This window comes from Megascapheus bottae, chromosome 1 (assembly GCF_031878675.1).
Source record: "Megascapheus bottae isolate mThoBot1 chromosome 1, mThoBot2.hap1, whole genome shotgun sequence".
NCBI lineage: Eukaryota > Metazoa > Chordata > Mammalia > Rodentia > Geomyidae > Megascapheus > Megascapheus bottae.
In genome coordinates, this window is record NC_143509.1 from 38257882 (window position 1) to 38279681 (window position 21800).

At 44.2% G+C, this 21800-nt stretch overlaps 1 pseudogene; it reads left to right on the plus strand.

Moving 5' to 3' along the window:
• Positions 1 to 5101: 5101 nt before the first annotated feature.
• On the plus strand, positions 5102 to 21052 carry LOC150068959 (putative ubiquitin carboxyl-terminal hydrolase 41; annotated as a pseudogene).
• The last annotated feature ends 748 nt before the right edge of the window (positions 21053 to 21800 follow it).

A 21800-nucleotide genomic window follows, 5' to 3' on the forward strand; every position in this document is an offset into this window, starting at 1 on the left:
TCATCACAATCCCCATTAAATCCCAAAGACATTCTTTACTGAAATAGAAGATACGATCCAAAGGTTCATATGGAACAAGAAAAGACCTAGAATAGCCAAAATAATTCTAGGCAAAAAGAGAAATGCTGGTAGTATTACAATACCAGACTTCAAACTCTACTGTAGAGCCATAATAACAAAAACAGCATGGTATTGGCACAAAAATAGACCTGAAGATCAATGGAACAGAATAGAATATCCAGAAATAGAACCACATACCTATAGTCAACTTGTATTTGACAAAGGAGACAAAGATATACAGTGGCACAAACACAGTCTATTCAAGTATTGGTGCTGGCAAAACTGGGCAGCCACATGCAGAAAACTAAAAAGTAACCCTCGTCTTTCACCATGCACAAACATTAACTCAAAGTGGATCAAAGACCTCAATGTCAGACCGGAAACCATGAAACTGCTACATGATAGAATAGGAGAGACACTGGAACTCATAGGCACAGACAAAAGATTCCTGAACAGAATCCCAGGGTCACAAGAGATTGGAGAGAGACTCGATAAATGGGACTACCTACAAATAGTTTGCACAGATACAAGCATAGCCACAAAAGTAGAGAGACTGCCAACCAATTGGAAAAAGATATTTACAAATGCTTAATATCTAGTATCTACAGGAAATTCAAGAAACTAATCCCTCCAGAACCAACAAACCAGTCACTAAATGGGCAAGGGAACTAAAGAGAGATTAAAATGGCAGAAAAGCATATGAGAAAATGTTCATCATCCATGGTCATAAAGGAAAAGCAAATAAAAACAACCCTAAAATACCAACTTACCCCAACAAGATGGCCAAGATTTTTAACTCAGACCGTGACAGATGCTGGCTGGGTTGTGGAGAAAAAGGAACCCTAAAACACTGCTGGTGGGATTGTAAACTAGTTCAGCCACTCTTGAAAGCCATGTGGAGCATTCTTAAAGAACTGAAAATTGACCTTCCCTACGATCCCACCACACCACTTCTGGGAATCTACCCTGAGCATCATAACCCAAGATATGATAAGGACACCTGCTCAGCTATGATTATCTCTGCACTATTCACAATATCCAGGCAATGGAAACAATCCAGATGCCCTTCTTCAGATGAGTGGATACAGAAAATGTGGTATATATATATATATATACAATGGAATTCTACATAGCCAACAGACAAGATAAAATAATGGCATTTGCAGGGAAGTGGATGAATCTAGAACAAATCATGTTGAGTGAGACAAGTCAAGACTAAAGGAACAAAAGGTGCATGGTATCCTTAACATGTGTCTATTAGATCCAAACAGTAGAAGAGGACTCAAAAGTTGTGTAGCATATGCTATGGTCATAGTCCTGGAAGTAAACACAACTATACAGTCATAAAAAGTTATGACTCTTTAGACCTAATGTTTTATTACATAGATTATTATGTATCTATGACATACAAACCCTCAGCCTAATTTTGATTATGTTCTAAAATCTAAGTGCCAGTGATTGTATATAGAGATTCCCTTCTTGAATACCTGTTTGTTAAACATGTCATTTGAAATATGATGTAAAAACCAATATTAATAAATTCTTTAATTAAAATAATCATCAATATTTAAAGAATGCTAAGAAATGATAAGTTCTACTGCCAAAAAAGACAAATTCTGTTTTATATAGTCTATTTTGTATATTATATAATTATTGCATAATTTATTTGTAATTATACATTTTGTTCATATAATATTAAAATATCATGTAATTACTTTTTAATTTGTATGTATATATATTTTATTATATTCTATATTTCAGAGAAAAGTTGTAAATACCTAAGAGTAATCATTATAAACTTGTACATCTCTTTAGTCAAATAAACTATTGTAATCAAGAGAAATATTAGCTTCTTACAGGTATAAAATTGTATAGCTGTCATAAGGGGCTCACAATAAAACAAAAAACAAGATAGCCATGGGAATACAGTAATAATATCTGGAAAGATTTAAACATAGTGATGGGAAAAGTAAACAAATAGAAAAACCTGGCATTTTTACCACTTGCCTAGAGACACACAAGAAGAGGTCATGGTCCAATATGAGAGACGAGACAAGACTGCCACAAGAACAGAAACCAGGGAGGCCCTAGGGCCCCATATGTACTCTGATACCCAGCAAGTGGTAGAAAAGCAGCATCTTCTCTGGGAGACTAAGGGGCAAGAAACCACTGTGGTCATGATTAGGACACTGAACCCTAAGGAGTGAAGAGGCTCAGGAGAGGAGAGCCAGCAGCACCAGGCTACGAAACATCTGCTCTGAGAGCTGGACATGAGAGTTATCGTATTAGCAGCCAATTGGCTTACTTCAAGTATTCCTCTAATTACTTAGGACATTCTAAAACGATCTCTTTTAAACCTAGTTCTACAGCAGTTGAAGACTGTACCCTCCCTGAACCCTACCCCTCCACCAAGCATCACTGAATCTGAGAGAAGTCAACGTAGGGAGAAATCTATTCTTGCAAAGGGCACAAGGTAAAGCTCATTAGCTGGACCACAAGTGTGTACAATCTGTTTCTTTTTTTTAAGTTAAGATCTTACTAACTTTTGCCCTGGCTAGCCTCCAAGTGTGATCCTCCTGTGTCTGCCTCCAATAATGAGCATTATTAATAACAGTAAATTTCAGAATTCCCACTGCCTTTCACAGTTGCTGCTAGTTATACCCTGTACTTCACTCTGACCAGGGGTACACTCTTCACAGTCCCATAGTACGAACCAATGATTCCAGTTCTAGACTCTTCCAGGAAGAATCTTTGAGAGGGGATGAGGCAGGCATGATGGAATGTGAGAAACTGCTAAAGCCACCACCACTTGGTTTTATCTCATTGAAAGAATCATTTGCTGTTTTTTTTTTAATTTTACTAAAAGCATGATTATGTTCTCAGTGCAGGACATTTATAAAAATGTTCTAGGAAAAATAGCACAGAGAAGGAAAAAAGGATATTTATCACTTGTATTTTTGGGGCCTTCACATTTTTTTCTTCATCGAGATCAATGACCCTATCTTCTCAGGGTCACACAGCAGGAAGTTGTAGAGCCTGGGACTGTCTAATATCCCTGCTCATTCCCTCCCCAGAATGGCTTCAAAAGGGGGATACCCAATGGTAGTCAAGGTCTAAGCTTGCCAATAGTAGACTCACAGCCCATTCTTTCTAGAATGTGTAACACAGTGATATAGGCTTGGGGATAGGAGTGTCAGCTTGTGTCTTCTGCTGTTTGGATTCAACATCTGCCACGGTGGCACTAAATTTTATATAACTGGAGCTGAGTCAGTCCTCCCACCCCTATCATCTCTCCACATTTCATGAACCCCAAAAGCTGGATGGCAGGGAGAGGGTTCCTTGAATCGCAAGAGTGTCTATAACCTGCATGCAGAAAAACAATGTCTTTGGAAGAAATGGCCCCTTCTGTGACTTTAGACAGGCAGGCAGTGAGTAATGTAAGGCAATTGCATTCCTGTCATTACCTAAAGGTACTTCCTCTAGGGATGGGAAACATCACTCTCAGAATACGGAAACTGAGGCTCAGAGTTTACAGTTGGCTGTTAAACCAAGCACTGAACCCATCTGAGTGGGCCCCTTGCACACTGGCCCTGAGCTTAGAGAAATACCCCGCCACATAGTAGGACCTTCATAGCACCAGCAAAGGGTCATGTGCGTTGTCAAAGACTCATTTACCCAAATAGTATGGCCAACAATTTCCCAGACTCAGAATCTTTCCTAGGCTGGTATCTAGTAGATATTGGGTTTACGATATGGGAATTGGTGTGGTCTGGCCAAATGTCATGGTTTGGTTTTATCCGGTAAAACACAGAACCTCACCTTTCTGAACTTCAGTTTCTTCATCTGTGCAATGGGCTTACACATGGTCACTGAACATATGTGGCAGGAGTAGACAGGAAGTCAGGAGGTCTTGCCCAGTTATCACTGGCTGTATCTGTTCTGGCTTTGCCAGCTCATAGATGTGGTGACAAATAGCCTGAAGAAATCTGGATGTCCTCTTGCTGCCATGGTGGTGTCCAAACCCGAGAGGTGATCCGTTAACACACCCAACAGATTCCAACAAGAAGCAAGATTGGATGGCCTTTGAAATAGCTGCAAAGAAAACAATAATACAAATAAAATAGTAATAATAAAACCCCCAGGGAAGTACAAACAAGACCACTGACTTGTGCTCTGGAATCAAGGGACATGAAAGATGCTGCAGGTCCAGGAAATAGCTTCCCACTGAGGTGAACCGTGCTGCATGACTGGCTGCACGGCCAGTCACAGTGCAGGCTCACCACAGATTCCCATCTGGCTCCTTCCAGAACTTCTTATCTACTTAAGGAAGACATGTGAATCTCCTTTGTTAGACTATATCCATGCTATTCTTAACAGGGATCTCAGTAACAATTGTTGAGAGCATAGGACTAATAGAATGTATCAACATGAATTCCAAGACATGGACACAGGAGGTTCTTATTATGTCCTGTGTGTAGGTTTTATTATTTTTTAAAATTCATTTCTCTTAGTTTTCCATACCTGTGTCTTGTATATAAGATTATTCAATATGCGGAAGTGAGTCACAGGAACGGCAGGATGAAGGATGAACTAACTGACCAACATATTCACTTGAAAATATGTTGGCTGTGAACCTTAGGGCTTGGAGGGGAGGGGAAGAGGGAGGGGCAAGTGGGAGTCAAATGCCACAGCGCCTCGGGCTGCCACTCTCTGACCATCACCTTTCCAGCCCAGGGCTCTGGCAGTTCCTGGCGCTCAGCTGCACTCACCAATGCTGGTTCAGGCGCTTTGGACACCCCTGCGCGGCCCTTCACACCCCTTTGCATCCCGGTGGTCTGTCTTCCTCTTCCTTCCCCCCATCCCACACGTAGCCCCAACTTGCAGTTCTCGTCTAGCGCCGCCCCTCGCACGCTCTGCTTCCTCCTCTAGCTCCGCCCATCCCACACCTCGCCCCCAGCCCCCACGTGCTGTCCTCCTCTAGCCCCGCCCCTCGCACACTCTGCTTCCTCCTCTAGCTCCGCCCAACCCACACCTCGCCCCCATGTGCTGCACGCCTCTAGCCCCGCCCCTCGCAGGAGCTGCATCCTTCTGTAGCCCCGCCCCTTTTACGCGACCTCCTGCTTGCTCCAGCATCTGGCTCCAGGCCCCTCTGGCGGCCTGCTCTCCTAGCCTGGTGTTGGCAGGTGAGGGCGGCCCTGCTCCAAGGCCCGCTCTAGCCCTCCCCCCTCCCCCCCCGCCCCCCCCCCCCCCGTCCCCCGCGTCCTGGCACCTCCTTGGCAGCCTGGGCTGCTGGCTCCTGTGAGCCTGTGGCATCTGTTCAGCAGCATTAGGGGGTAGGGTTAGGATCAGGGTAGGGTGAGGTTTAGAGGGTTAGGGGTTAGGGTTAGAGGGTAAGGTTAGGTAGGGTTAGGGGTTAGGTAGGATTAGGGGGTAGGTTTGTGTTAGAGTTAGGGGTTAGGGTTAAAGTGTTAGGGTTAGGGTTTCAGGGCTAGGGTTAGGGATAGATGGGTTACGGTTAGCGTTAGAAGGGTTAGGGGTTAGAGTTGTAGGGTTATGGTTTTAGGGGTAGGGTTAGGGGTCGGGTCAGGGTCAGCCTCAGCACCACTTGCAGCTTTTTTCTACATATGTGGAATCGAACCTGGGTCTTTGTGCAGGCTAGGCAAGCACTCTACCACTAGGCTCTCTCTCCACTTCCGTTTTTTTTTTAGAGGTTCATTGGAGATAAAGGTTTTATTGACATTCTTGCCTGTGCTGACTTTGAACTGTAACCCTCAGCTCTCAGCCTCCTGAGTAGCTAGGATGACAGGCGGCAGCCCCTGGTATCCAGCTTCTTTTCCTCATTAATAAGGATGGAAGATTTAGGAAGGGTGGGGCTAAGTTTGTTCTGTACTTTGGGGCCAGTGTTTAGAGTTGGGATGAGCATAACCTTCAGTGCCCTCTTCTCTGGTGGATGTGTACACAGTCTCATCGTTCAGCTGTACTCCCTGGGTCTCTCACAGAGAGATCAGTTTCTACTCTGGTGGATGTGTACACAGTCTCATCCTTCAGCTGTACTCCCTGGGCCTCTCACAGAGAGATCAGTTTCACTTCCCTTCCTTTGTTCTCCTGCCTTCCTTGAGGTTCTCTGCAGCCAGTCCTAACCTTTCTGTTGCCCCTCTGAGGTGCGGGCCATCCTACTTAGCCATGTGGTGGTATTATCCTGATTTCTGCTGATCAATTCTGTCTGCCAGCATTCTTACTTTAGCTAAAGTCCTCTAGTTTCACTTTTGTAAGAGGAACAGTGGTTTACAACTACATTTAAAATATTTAATGGACATTTCAATTTGCACATGAATTTATTTTAAGGAATCTAGTTTAATATTTCAATAATTTCATACAATGTGAATGATCAGGTCAGGGTAACTGGCATTTCTATCACCTCAAGTATTGTTCTATTGCACTGGAAACATTAGCTGTTTTGAAATATGCCACTTACTGTGCTATAGAATGTTAGAAGCTATTGTACCTAGTAGTGCCTTTTCCTCACTAATAATCACTGCTCACCCTTTATGATTTCCAGGCTCTGGTAACCTCTGTTCTGTCCTTAGGAGACATTACTTGTTTTTTTTAATTTAAATTTTATTATCAGGGTGATGTAAGTAGTTACAGTTACATTCAAAAGGTAGTGAGTACATTATTTCTTGAAAATTTTCACCTCTTCCCATCTTTTTTTTCCCCAATTTCCCTCTCCCAACTACCTCACAAGTGGTAAAGTTCATTTCTGACATACTGTTTTATGAATATCACTGTTACACTAGTTCATCCTTTGTCCTTTGTCTCATCATCTTGCTTTTCCCCTTCCATTCCCTGATTCAAATAGACAAATAAATGTGTATATAATATAATAACTATCAAAGTCATATACAGCAGTAAGAGGATAAACCATAAAGGGAGAAAAAAAGAAAAGAAAGACGAAAGTTCAAGCTGGATGTGGTGGCTCACACCTGTAATCCTAGCTACTCAGGAAGCTGAGATCTGAGGATCACAGTTCAAAGCCAGCCAGGGCACTAAAGAGATATTAGTTTTTTCTTTTTAGCTTTTACATATAAATAATACTTTAAGTATTTTTCTTTCTCTACCTGACATTTCACTTAGTGTTATGTCATCTAGAATTATCTACATTGCCACAGATGACAGGAGTTCATTATTGTGATCACTTAATAATTTCTTTCATTGTATATCCTTACTACATTGCCTTTGTCTGTGTTTTTGCTGAGTAACAATTTCAAAGCCACATTTAGGGCTTTCATGTGTCAGTCCAAAGTCTTCATACCATGGGTAGCATGGATGTAGATGTTGTGTGACTTTCCATGTCTTCCAAAGGCAGGAACTATATTGGGACTTGGTTGTCTGTAGGTATATTCCAGGCAGCCCATAGTGTGGAGAGCAAGGAGTCTGCCAGCAGCAGTTGTCTGGTGTAATAGACAGCCCTTATGATTGGCAGGGTTTGAGTGTGAGGAACATAGATACACCTCTGGCCTGGACCCTATGGCTAATGTTGAAAGTGGAGATACAGGGGTTGGGGGTGGTTCAGTGTTAGGAAAGAGCACCTTATTCTGAGCAGGAGAAAATGGAAATGTGAGGGTCCAAGGGCTGGTGTCCAGCCTGTTGGTATTTCTAAATTTAAAGTTTTGTGCTCCAGCTCCTCATAGGGGCCACCCTCTCTGAGAGCCAACTCTTTCAAATCAGAACTGAATGAAAGAAGTTGTCCTTACCTCTCTGCTGTATTTTTTTCACAGAAGTGCCTCTGTCCCTGGCTAATGGAAACCCTTGCTGGCAGTAAAATTGTGGTGTATTGAGCACCATCCAGGCATCCTTGGCCTGGGGATTTTAGGGTGATTACTAGTGCGCAAGGTGTTTGGGTTCCTGAGGAACAATTGCCAGTCAATCCTGGCTGAGTCTCAGCATTGCCCAGGAAAACATAACCAGACAGAAGAAAGCAGCATGAAGAGAAAGAAGAGAGTGCAGCTAAGAGAACATCTCAGTCCCTGGGACTACCTTCACAGTCAGGAGAGCCTCATTTCTTTCTTTCTCACTGTGCAGCAACATTTTTCTCACTGACAGTACTCTGAAGCCTCAGTTTCTAGCCTCTCAGGTTGGGGGGATTGAGTGACGTAACCTGTGACATTATTTTCAATGAATGTATGGCAAGTAGTAGCCATCCTGTTCCCTCTAGATGTAGGGTGCTGCTGTGGACTTGGGAACTATAGCTCCCCTTGCTTTTCATTTTTATGTCCTCCTCTGATAGGCACCAAAGCCCGTTCCACAGGAATTTTGAGATCACTTGCATTCTCTCCTTTTTTCTTTTCTTTTTCCTTTCTTTCTTTTTTTTTGGGGGGGGGGTTCTTCCGCTTTTCAATGGCTTATCTTTGAGAGCAGGGGAGCTTATGGTTGGGAGATTGGTTGCCAGTGTGTCAGGTTGCTATTAGCCCCAAAAGTTGTTTTTGGCTTTTCATCACTTGACTAGAAATGTTGCAGCAGGTGAACCTTCCTCACTCAGAGCTGTCCTGTTTGTTTTTTCCTTCCTCTCCCTCCCTTCCTTCTTTTCTTTTTTTCTTTATTTCTTTTCCTTTTTTTTGTAGGACATGGGGCTTGAACTCTGGGCCTGGGCACTGTCCCTAAGCTCTTCAGCTCAAGGTTACCGCCCTACCCTTGAACCATAGCCCCCTTCCCATTTTTTAGAGGTTAATTAGAGATAAGTGTCTCACAATCTTTAGTGCCTGGGCTGGCTTTGAACCTTGATCTTCAGATCTCAGCCTCCTGCGTAGCGAGGGTGACAGGGTGAGCCACTGTGCCTGGCTTTCTTCCACCCCACTTCTGTGAGGGGACTCTTCCACTGGAGTTTCACACAGACAGGCTGACATTTCTCCCATCCCAGAGCCCCAGGGACCCATGAATCCCTCAGATAAGCATTCAGCAGTAATTTTTTTGCCAGACCTCGGTCTTGAACTCAGGGCCTGGGCACTGTTCTTGGGTTTTCTCAAGGCTAGAGCTCCAGCACTTGAGCCACAGCACCACTTCCAACCTTTTCTGTGTATGTGGTACCAAGAAATTGAACCCGGGACTTCATGCATGCTAAGCAAGCACTCTACCACTAGACCAAACTCCCAGCCCTAATGTTTGCTTTTTTAATTTTCTCTTTCTGTAAATGCTTGCGCTACTACTTCTTTTCAGTTAATAATACTCTTTTTGTGACATCTGTTTTTTTTTTTCTTGATCGGCTATTCAAACTTACCTCATCAGTTAGCATCCCAAAGTTCCATGCTTGATATCTTCTCTCCTAATTATTTAAACGTTCTCCAGTGAATTCTTTGTATCTCAGAGAGAATTTCACATTTCATGGCCTTAGTAGATTCTAGAAAAACATCTGATTTTTGATGAATGCTTTATCATCTTTTGGCATTATTTTCTTGCTCCTTTACAGATCCAGTTGGTTTACACAACATTGGAGAGACTTGTTCGTCTTAACGCCCTGATTCAGGTATTCATTATGAACATGGACTTCACAACGATATTGAAGAGGTAAGACTTTTATTCATGCTGATAAATTTGTGGATTAGTTTTTGTTTTTCATAGTGAACTAGACTTTTAGAGCTTTCTGTCATAAATTGCCAGAATAGGGAAATACTTTCCTGTGTTTTCTGAGCTACAAATTAGAATCACTTAAGGGTGTGTGTGTTGTGTGTGTGTGTGTGTCTGTCTGTCTGTCTGTCTTGGGGCTTGAACTCTGAGCCTGGGTGCTGCCCTTGAGTTTCTTTTGTTTTCAAGGGTCCTGCTCTATCTAGCTTCCTTGATAGTTAATTAGTGCTAAGAATCTCACAGACTTTCCTACCTGGGATTGAATGTGAACCACGGTTCTCAGGTCTCAGCCTCTCAAGAAGCTGGGATGACAGCTGTGAGCCACTGGCACTTGGAAGGAGTGTTTCAGAAATGTACAAATGCTTGGTGTCATCTTCTATCTATGTTCAGGTGGCCTGGGTTGGGGTCTGGGCATTTGCTCCTTTCTTTCTGTTCCCCTTCCCCATTCCCTCCTTTCCTACTGCCTCAGTCTGCCAAGGCAGACATACCTTCTATGCCTAGCCGCTGGTACTTTGGAAACACTTGTTTGGGGATTCTAACTTACAGCTTTCATTTTCAGCACTGGTTTGATAAAAAGGGAGTTGTGACTAGAGCAATACTGCAGAAAGTCATTGGGATCAGTGTGTGTATGCACAGACATATTTCAGCAGGATATTTCTTTGGCCCCGATCTATCTCCTTTTCTCTACTTAATAAAGAAGTGAAGGATTCCCATAAGTAAATGAACCACTGCCCAAATACATTGTTATTCTTTTCTGTTGTCCTTTCTCTCCAGAACCTAAATTTGCTTTGTTAGCCTGAGTGCTTCAGGCTGGACATTTGCTGTTTGCTGTACATGTAGGCCCAGAATATTCTGAAAAAGATTCTTTTTCTGGAAATTTCTGAAAGGCCTTTAAAAGTTCAAGTCACGCTGGGCACATGGCCCAATCATAGAGTGCTTGACTAGCATGCATGAAGCCCTGGGTTCCATACACAGAAAAGGCTGGAAGTGGAATTGTGGCTCAAGTGGTAGAGAGCTAGCCTTTAGAAAGCCCAAGGACAGTGCCCAGGCCCTGAGTTCAAGATCCAGGACTGGAAAAAAAAGACTCCAAGTAATTGTAAAAAACTGGATATTTAAGACAAATATTAATAAATAAAGAGTAAATTTATTTTCTTCTCATTTTAACCTTTTTTTTCCCTGGGTCATAGGGCTTGAACTAGGCCTGGGTGTTATCTCAGAGCTCTTCAGCTCAAGGCTACTGCCCCCTTGAGTCTCAGGTCCTTTTGTGCTTGGGCTGGCTTTGAACTTTGATTCTCAGATCTCAGCCTCCTGAATAGCTAGTGTTAAAGGTGTGAGCCACGTGCCCAGCCATTTCAACTTTTTTATTAGTGTATTTTCATTGTAGATAAAGGTGTCATTATGGCATTACCATACATAATATACTTTGGTCAGATTTACCCCTTTTATTCTTTTTCTTATGCCCTCCATCATTTTAAACAATAGCAGGCTTCCTTACTCTCTTTTCATATATGGACAGGAACCAGTTTACCTGGACTTGCCCTCCTTCACACTGTCCCCCTCTGCTTGTCCCACTCTGCTGGGCCTGTTTTGCACTTGAGTGCACAGTTTATCCATTCCTCTGTTCTACCCTTGAGCACACATGTTACCCTTCACTGCAATGTGACTATGGAGCTAGGGGGTTCTCTGCACAGCCCTCATGGGACACTTCTCAATCTTAGTTACCTAAGGTACCCTATCCTCTGTCAGATGTAATTCACAGAAGGGGCATAGCCTGGAGATGGAAATTTTTCCAAGTGATGTAATGCTCACCTCACAAGGAGAATGGGTGCAGAGGCTCCTGGCTGTTCTTACTTGACAGGATAGCAGTGCGACCCGTGGAGCTTGCATACTGTCTCCAGAAATACAATATGCCATGTAAGATACTCCTGTAAAGCAGTGGCTCCTGTCTGCTTAGCTAAAGAGGGTGGAAGCCAGAGAGAAATTGTGGGAGGTAGAGGAAAGGTTACAGGAGGCAAGAGAGTGAGGGAGTGAGGGAGAAGAAGGAGGAGGGATAGCTGAGGGGAGGGGAGATGGAGGAGGATAGAAGGTTCAAATGGGCAGTATTCTCTGATTTCATTGAGAATTATCAATTCTCATTGCTCATTCTATCATCACTTCAGCTCAGTGATTCAGTCCTCCTCTACTTCGCTGTGATTCTGATTCTTTATGTGTGACTGTTGATTTTTTTGGAGGTGTCATGTCTTTTCATACCTGTTGTGTTCCTATGTTAAGATTTGCTCACCTGTGTGCCTGTGGCTCACGCCTGCATTCCTACCTACTCAGGAGGCTGAGATCTGAGGATCACGGATCATAGCCAGCCCAGGCAGAAAAGTCCCAGTGAGACACTTATCTCCAATAAACTACTCAGAAGAAGCTATAAGTGGTGTTGTGGATCCAGTGGTAGAGTGCTAGCCTTGAGAACAAAGGCTCAAAGACAGTGAATTTCCAGGCCCTGAGTTCAGGAAAAAAAATATTTACTCATTTAAACTCAATTTGTAGTTTGGGATCTTGGTTGTCTGAAAAATTTCCATTGAAAATTTGTGTTCTGACAGAAATGGGTATTATCTGGGTTGATAATCCATTTTTTTCTACTCCTGGGCTTGAACTCAGGGCCTGGGCACAGTCCTTGGACTTTCTCAAGGCTAGAGCTCTACCACTTGAGCCTCAGTACCACTTCCAGCTTTTTCTATGTATGTGATACCAAGGAATTGAACCCGGGTCTTTGTGTATGCTAGGCAAGCACTCTACCATTAGGCCAAACTCCCAGCCCTGATAACCCATTTTTTACACAGGCTTAGGGATATAACTTAGTACTAACAATCTCATTGATTCAATAACTGACCAAATATTTACAATATGTAAAGTTCAGTTGGTATGTGAGAACTGATGTTCTTATATAATACAGTAGGAGACTGGAAGAATAAAAGTTGGCTGGGTGCCAGTGGCTCATGCTGTAATTCTAGGTACTCAGGAGGCTGAGACATGAGGATCACTATTCAAAGCTAGTCCAGGCATGAAAGTCCATGGGACTCTTACTTCCACTTAACCACCAGAAAACTGGAAGTGGAGCTGTGGCTCAAGTGGTAGAGCACTAGCTTTGAGCTGAAGAGCTCAGGGACAGTGCCCAGGCCCTCTCTCTCTCACACACAAACACATACACAAAATAAGTAAAGAATTGCTAGGACAAGAAAAGGTAGGGATAAAGAAGGTAAAATAAATGTATAGTAGAATGCTTTGTAAGTGTCACACAGGTAAAGTGAAAAGAAAAACAGAGAATGACAATTTTAAAAAAGGACAAAGGGTAAAACATTCAAAAGAAAATCAGGCACCTGTGGCTCACACCTGTAATCCTAGCTACTTGGGAGATTGAGATATTAGGATCACCATTTGAGCCGGGTAAGACAGTCCATGAGACTCTTAGGTCCAATTAACTACCAAAAAGAGCCTGGAAATGGAGCTGTAGCTGTAGGTGTAGAGTACTAGCCTTGAACCAAAAACCTCAGGGCCAGTACCCAGGCCCTGAGCTCAGCCTGCAGAACCAATATTAAAAAAAAAGTTTTTTTGATTTTGTCTTTCTGAGTTGAATGCATGTTGGCTCTATCAGCAAGATTTTAGATGCAGTATTGTAGTCTTTGGATTCTTTCGGAGTTCTGGCGTGACTGGTTGTGCCCCGGGCGCAGTGTCTGTGGTCAGGGAGCAAGGGTAGCTGCTGGGGTGAGATGTGGCCGGCCCTGTGCAGTAGACATCCCCGGAGGTGGTCTGGCCTCCTGGAACCCAGGGTGTCCACCCTGGCCCTGCCAGGCAGCTGCTGGTGCTGGTGGTGCTGTCTGTGAACACAGCTGGCGTGTCAGAACATGTTCTGCCTCTCCTGGATCCTGCAGTTGACCCAGTTCCTGCTCTGGCTATTCTGTGGCAGGCTTTTCCCTTTCCATCTAGGCTGCCAGTTGAACAGATCCTTTAGAGCATGTAGAGCAGATGGGTTGCAGACTTTGAGCCCCATTCCATTCTGGTGTCATAAATTTAAGAGGAACTGTCCAATTCAGTACCAAGAATACTTTTTATGTCCTGAGCAGCTCATAGGTATTACATACTGACCTTTGGCAGAGTTGGAGAAAGAGAGTAAAAGTAAAGTGGTGAGTGTTGGTGCAGCCAGGGCGTCTGGTCCTGGGACATCTCCAGCACCCTCACTACTATGCTGTTACTTCTTTCTAACCAGTGTTTGTCCAGCATGATGATGCTGCTCAGCTTTACCTCACATTCTGGAACCTAATTAAGGATCAAATACCTGATGTGGACTTGGTAAGCGCCTGAAGCTGGAGGAGTCAGAGGATCCATAGAAGTCTCTCACCATTTTTTATACCACGTGCAGTGAGGGTATCTTGGAAACCTGGTGCTCTTCCCCCCTACCCACTGCACCCTTATGTATAGGGCAACCAGTATGAGGGGCTAGGCAGTGTAACAGGTCCAGCTCTGGACAGCCTAGCCTGTCCTTGGCTCCTTCTTACAGGTAGAGAAGCTGCAGGCCCTGTACACAATGCAGGTCAAGGATTCCCTGGTTTGCCTCTGCTGTACCGGAGAGAGCAGTAGGACCAGCTGTATGCTGACCCACCCTCTTCCTCTGTATGACATGGACTCAAAACCTTTGAAAACACTGGTGAGAGACCTGGTGAATCCGCACACTCCACTTTGCCTGTGCCCTGTTTGCATCATTTCCCCTTGATATTAAAAATAATTGTTTCACTTGCATAGTTCTAGAGGGTCAATTTCATTGATCAGAAAAAGTTCCCTCTCGTATTTCTACTTTTCTTATACTGTTCTACTTACAAGGGCCCCTCCTGTTTTTTTCCCTTCCAATTCATGGAAGATCCTGGCACATGTAGCAGAGGTAGTGTTGGCTATTTAGAAGACTTCAGGGGAAAGTGGAAGCAAAGCTTGAACCCTCTCCTTCAGGGGTGGGCTGCTTTCTTGATGGAAAGGGTCCGCTAACATTGCCTGTCCCTTGTTCTCCTCCACAGGGCAGGAAGACATCCTGCGTTGCTTTTTCCACCCTAGGGAGTTAGCCAACAAATGCAAGTGATTCTGTGATAACTGTGGGATGAAGACTCGTGGAAACCAGCTACTCACCCCTCAGATTCAAATACTTCCACTGTGGGTTTCCCAGCCATGGCTTCCCAGACACCTTCAGTACTCTTCATGATGTGTGGTGGGTTGGGGTCTGGGTGGGGCTGGTCTCAGGATCCCTGGACTTCCCATGTAGCTTCACCAAGAGCTGAAGGGCAGGGAGAATGTGTGGCCAGGTGGTGGTGGGTGGGGGGATGGGTGGGGTTTTCTCTCCAGTTTTAAACCAGCTCCCTATGACAGACTCCTGCTCCTAATGTTTCAAGGGTCTGTGTGCAGCCCTGGGAAGCTCATGGCTTTTGTCTGAGATCTGTAGTGCTGTGACAGTCAAGTGTCACTTGAGTCTTGGAGGAGCTGAACAGATTCCCTGATGGGAGCCTTTAGGTCTCTAGTGTGTCTTCTACACACCTCTTCCTGGGAAGAAGAGTAAACCACCAGCCCTGGTATTTCACAGTGACTTGCTTTTGCAGGTCTTGAAGATGATGCATTTGCCCCAAACTTTGACCATTCACCTTATGCGATTCTCCATTAGAAATTCACAGACTGAGAAAATCTACCACTCATTGCATTTCCCTCAGAACTTGGATCTCAGTCATGTTCTCCTGACTGAGCAACAAGACCTCAGTGAAGCCACAGAGCAGGTGAGGTAACCCCACCTTTCTGGATCCATCTCACCAGACAGGACTTCCTTCAGGCTCCGCTGCTGTAACCCCTCAGCTGTTAGATGGCACCTACTCAAGAATTCTCCAGTTCCAGGTTCTTAGCAGCCAAGGCCAGTGATTGGGTCTCTTGCTGGCTTCCACTGTGAGGAGAGGTGAGCAGCTGTGCTGGGTGCACACTGGCTGAGGAAGGGCAGCATCTCATGCAGTGAGGTCTGCCTCCTCTGAGCACTGCTCTCATGTGAGAATGTATGCTGTTTGCTGGCCAGGCCAGGGGTATACGAGGAAGACAGGTGGTCCTCAGATTGTTGTGAGTCACAGGAGCAAAGGTGTATTTCAGGCAGAGTATTTATTTATTTATTTTACCAAACATAGTGGTATTGCCTATAGTCTTTGCAGTTGGGAAACAAAAGCCAGAGGATCATTGGTTCAATGCCAGTTTGGGTTTCATGGTAAGATCCTGTGTCATAAAAGCAGAAATAAAGGGGCCAAAAGTGTGGTATAGTGGTAGAGTGCTGGCCTATTATGCAAGAAGACTTGATTGCACCTCCATACAAAAGGCTGGACATGGTGCTGTGGCTCAAGTGGTAGAGTTCTAGCCTTGAGAAAACCCAAGGATAGTGCTCAGGCCCTGAGTTCAAACCCCATGACTGGCAAAAAAAGAAGAAACCAAGATGAAGCAAAGGCTCCAAAATCCCCTCCCTAAACCCTTCCCCAAACTGAACCAAACCCAAACCAAACCAAAACAAATTCCCTTTGGATAACTGGTCTGCCAATGTTATCCACCCTCTTTTCTTGGGGGTTAAAACAGGTCTTTTCTTGGGGGGTTTCCACATTCCTCAGGGGACAAAGATTGACCAATCCCTACTTACTGTATGCATGTATCCAATATAAAGCAAGCCATTAGAGTTCTGGTTTATAATGTTTCCTTTTAAGTAGCTATGGGATTCTCCAGGTCAAGGACTTTTCTCTAGTACCTTTTTTTTAAGTACCAGTGCCTAGCACAGAGCAGTAACAAATGCATGGCAAAACATGCTTCCTTCAAGACTAGGGCTGGGGAAGGCAGGATAAATCACTTAGAGCCTTTCTTTCTTCCAGCCTCAAGTGCAGTATGAACTCTGCTGTGATCATCCACGTTGGGATGAACGACTTTGGTCACTACTGCACATATATCTGGAATATAGTGGATGGAAAATGGTTCTGCTGGGTGAGACTTATCAACATGTTCTCTTGTTCTGAATTAGCCATCACTAGTAAATCCTCAGCAGAGTTAAAGACACATTATGGCCTTGTATTTTGTGTGTAGGAGCTGGGGAGTTCTGTGGTTCAAAGCTGTTCTCTATCTAGATTTACTGCTTTTTTTTTTCAAAAGTTGCATGGATGAATTATTGCCTTTATTCTGAGCATTCCCTAGTTACTAAACCATTCTGTCCATCTTTCAACACTCATCCCATTACACCATAGTTCTCTGAGAATGAAGGCTTCAGTAGTGCTCAGGTATCAGTATCTTCTGTAACTATGCACATGTGGTTTCTGGCCTCTTATTACCTTGTCCTAATTTAAACTCTGAGCAAACGCCCACTTGTGCTTTCATAGTTATGGGCTTCTCTACTGTGCAAAGCCTTTACTGAGGCACTCAAGCAGATTGGTAGGAAATCTTATTTGCTTTCATTGCTTCTTGATCATGCCTCTTTTATTACTTCCAAAATATTTTTTGATTATATGTCTTCCCCCCATTAGACCATGTAGTTTTGAAAAAAATTATTAGTACTGCTTCTGAGGTTTGAAGTCCAGTCCTGGGCATAGTCCCTGAGCTTTTTTGCTCATGCTAGCTCTCTACCACATGTCCTGCTTTTTGGTGGGTAATTGGAGATAAGGACATTAAAGACTTTCCAGCTCTGCTGGCTTTGAACATAAATACTTAGACCTAAGCTTCATAAATAACTAGAATTACAAGTATGAGCCGTGGTGCCTAGCAGACCAAGAGACAGGACCATTCTTCTCATCTTTCCCAGTCTAGCATAGCAGCATGCACTCATTAAGCATCAAGACATACTTTTAATGGCTATGGAGGTGAAACTATAGAGAAAAGCTGAAGAAAGTTAAGGCAGAGAGGTTTTATATGTGCCCATAGTGGCACTGGAGGGCATACTGAGCCATACAAGGAGGCTTGATTAATTGAAAATTAATGGATTAGGTGGTGTTTATGTTTGTTGCTCTCCTCTAACCTAATTTTCCTGTTTTTTTTTCATTTATCCTGAACATTTCTCTTAGCTAATTTTGGCTTATCGACTCCTCTGTGATTTAGAACTGGGGTTAGCACACTCTCCATGACCATGGGTAGAGAGAAAGAACTTCAGAGTTTGTGAGTCACAGTTTTTGTAGCTGTTACTCGCTTTGGCCTTGTGACACGTCGGACATAGACCATACATGAATGAGTGAATGAATATAATTGGCTGTGTGCCAATAAAATTGTTTTCCCAAAACATTGTTGGAGTTGGCTTACACTCCACTCATAATTTGCCTGTCCCTGCTTTATTTATGTATTTATTTGCTTATTTTTGCCAGTTTAGTGTCTTGAACTCAGGGCTTAGGCACTGTCCTTGCACTTTCTAGAGGCTAGGGCTCTACCACTTGAGCCACAAAACCACTTCCAGCCTTTTCTTTGTATGTGGTACTGAGGAATGGAACCCAGGGCTTCATGCATGCTAGGGAAGCACTCTGCCACAGGCCACACTCTAGGCCCCTTATTTTATCTTATTTAATTTGCTGGTCATAAGTCTTGAACTCAGGGCCTGGGTGCTATCCCTGAGCTTCTTTGTACTCAAGACTAGAGCTCTACCACTTGAACCACAGTACTACTTCTGGCTTTTTCTGAGTAGTTTATTGCAGATTAGTCTCTCACAGATTTTTCTGTCCAGGCTGGCTTCAAACTGTGATCCTCAGGTGTGAGCCATCTAGCATCAGGCTGGCTGTGATTTGTGCATAGAAGTGACTTTCCCAAGTCACTGTTCTCTCCTTGATGAGATGGGTGGTAGAGGTGATGGATAGATGATTTGCCAACTAACAAGAGTGTAGAATTGACTTTCCCAAGTCATTGATTTCTCTCCCTTGGTGAGATGGGTGGTAGGTGATTGGATGAAGACTTGCTCCGCTAGCCTGGAAGCTTGCTGACACTCGTTCCTGCTGTCCTTTCGCTGCAGATGTTTAATTTTACTATGCTCATAAATCTCTCTTTTTAGGCAGGGATCTGCCTATCTTCTGGTTTATACGAAGAGTGGAGGCTAATGGAAATACTTCAGACTTTCAGAGACTGACAAATTCATTTCCTTTCCTGTCATGGGACCTGCTAAGTCTTCTAGGAGATTCTACAATGAAGAAAAAAATAAACTACATAATAATTTATATCTTAAGTTATAACCACGGGTGATTGTTGCTATGAGTTGAATGAGGTTTGTCTCTCAAAGGTCATGTGACAGGAGCCTGGTCCCTTGTGTTGTGGGGCATAATCTTGTGAGCGGTGAGGCTTGTGCAGGGCATCTGGCTCATGCTTGTAACCCTAGCTACTCGGGGAGCTGAGGTAGTTCAAAGCCAGACAGAGTAGAAAAATCCATGAGACAGACTTTCAGCTGACAACAGAAACAAAAAGCTAGAAGTGGAGTTGAAGTGGTAGTGCATGAGGCTTGAATGAAAAAGCTATAGGACAGCACCTAAGCCCTGAGTGCAAGGCCTAGTGGTGTGACCCCCAATGAACAATTTCTTTCAGCTAGGCCCCCATTCTGGAGTCTCCAAAATCCTTGAAAATGCCATCTGGAGAGTAAGCTTTCTTCACAGGAGCCTGTGGAGGAGGGTGGTGAGCAAGGGCGCAGTGTGGCCTCTGGTGGTAATTGATGCTACCTGCACCATGGAGGAGAGGAAGGGGCACACCTACTCAGAGCGCCCTCTGGAGGGTTGCAGCAGTCACTACACCTCAGAGGAGAGGAAGTTGAGTATGTGCTGAGCGTGCCCTCCTGCGAAAGCAGGGCTCAGCACACTGCAAAGGGGGGGAGGGTGGTGACGACTCACTCAGCGAGCTCTCTGGTGGGAAGCGGAGATCAGTGCACCACAGAGGGGAGGAGGATGGTGAGCAGGTGCCCATTGCGCCCTCTGGTGGAATGCAGTGCTCACTGTACCACGGAGGACAGGAGGACCATGAGCATGTGCCCAGCATGCCTTCTGGTGGGAGGTGCAGCTCAGTGCATCACAGAGGAGAGGAGGGGGTGTGCATGGACTCAGGGCAACCTTTGGTGGGAAGAGTTACGGTTAAGGTTACCATTAGGGTTACAGTTAGGGTTAGGGTTCAGGTCTGGGAGTTTGGTGTAGGATTTAGGGTCAGGAAGTTCGGATTAGAGTTAGAGTCAGGGATAGTAGGCAAGTTTAGTGGGTTAGGTTCAGGGTTAGGGTTGGAATTGGGGTTAAGTTTTAAGACTTATGTTCAGGGTTAGGGTCTGGATCTGCATCTGGGTCAAGGTCAGAGTTAGAGAGTCATGGATAAGGATTCAAGGGTCAGAGGTCAAGGGTCAGATTAGGGTTTAGAATCATAGTCAGGGGGTTAGGGTTACACTAAGGGTCAGAGTCAGGGGTTATGGGTCAGGCTTAGGGGTTAGGTTAGGATTTAGGCTTTAGTGTTAGGGACCAATGGGAAAGACAGACCAATGGGGAGTGCCTGGTATTGGGCCTGCTGAGAGCCTGGGGTGGTGAGTGGGAGCGGTGGGGCCCTGGGTCTGTGCACACCTCAGCCCACACAGCCACATTGCAGTGATGCTGCTTTTCTGCTCTAGCTGTGGAAATGGGCTGATAGTGGAGGAGGGACAGCATTGCCACGGCTTCACCTACAACACTTGTTCCTACATGCACAGCATTACCTGCAAGGTGAGTCCTATTTTTATTTGGTTGGTCCTGGGGCTTCAATTCAGGGCCTGGGTGCTGTCCCTGTGTTCTTCAGCTCAAGGATTGTACTCTACCATTTGAACCATGGCACCATTTCTGGTTTTCTGGTGGTTAATTGGAGATAAAGAGTCTCATGGACTTTAGTGGCTAGGCTGGCTTTAACCACGATCCTCAGATCTCAGTTTCCATAGTAGCTAGGATTATACGGGTGAGCCACCAGTGCCCAGCTTACTGTTAAGAGTAAGCTGTTCATGGTAGTGTGGTAGCTTTGAGCTGAAGAGCTCAGGAACAATACCCAGGCCCAGAGTTCAAGTCCCTTGATCAACCAAAAAAATAAAAATAAAAAGGGTTGTTTTCATTAAGAGCATTGTATTAGTATAATATGGAGATGAGGAGCACATGTTTTTTTTTTTTTAATTGCCAGAGCCATGTCTCAAGTGTGAATGTCCTTGTGTTTACTTCCTGCAGTGTCACACCTGCTCTGCAGGCAAGCCAATAAGCACCTTCTCCAAGGATTGCAGTGCTCACTGTGGACACCACTAGGGGCTGGGGGACAGGGCCAGCATGGCCCAGCTGCTTCACGGCCTTCTTACATCCTTCCCAGCGGCAACTCCCAGCCTCAAGAATAGATGGTGAGTCCTGACAGTCTTTGTAGTGGGAAGCTAAACCTTCTGAAGCAGAGGGCCAGAGAGCCAGGAAATATAGTCCATCTACCAGACAGTAAGTAATGTCATTAATATCCTGAGAGGTGGATGTGTGTGTGTTTGTGTGTGTGCACATGCATGTATGTGTGTGCATGTTTTCTGAGTAGCTTGGATTGCAGGGTAATCCACCAGCACCTGGTGGGATTTTTTTTTTGGTTTGGTGAGAGGAGAGCTATAAGGAAATGCACCTAGTTTAAAGTCCTGTGCTATGCATTTATTTGTTTACATTTACTGGTCAGTTGACATTTCCTAACCACCACCCAAAACTTTAATGTCTGCACAATTTCCTACATTAGAAGAGTAAAGTTAACTTACTTGTTGTAAACTCATGTAATCAAAATGTATTGTGTCAACTTTTCTGCTAGGGTTAGCCTCAAATCACAGTCCTCCCAGGCTTAGCCATCATTAGTCACTGGAACCTGACTATTCCGAGTTTTGCTCAAGATACATTGGGGGAAACAGGAAAACCTTAAGGCATGGAATAAAAATATTTCACTGAAAAAAGTTAATTAAAACATGAAAGAAGATAATAAAGAAAAAAGGGACAAGAAATCTGTAAGGCCTGCAGAGAGAAAAGACCAAGTACTACAAGTAAGTCTCTTCCTGTAATAGTAACTCTGGATGTTAGTAAACTTAGTAAAGGAGAAATTCAAAGAATTTTATGAAAAGGTTC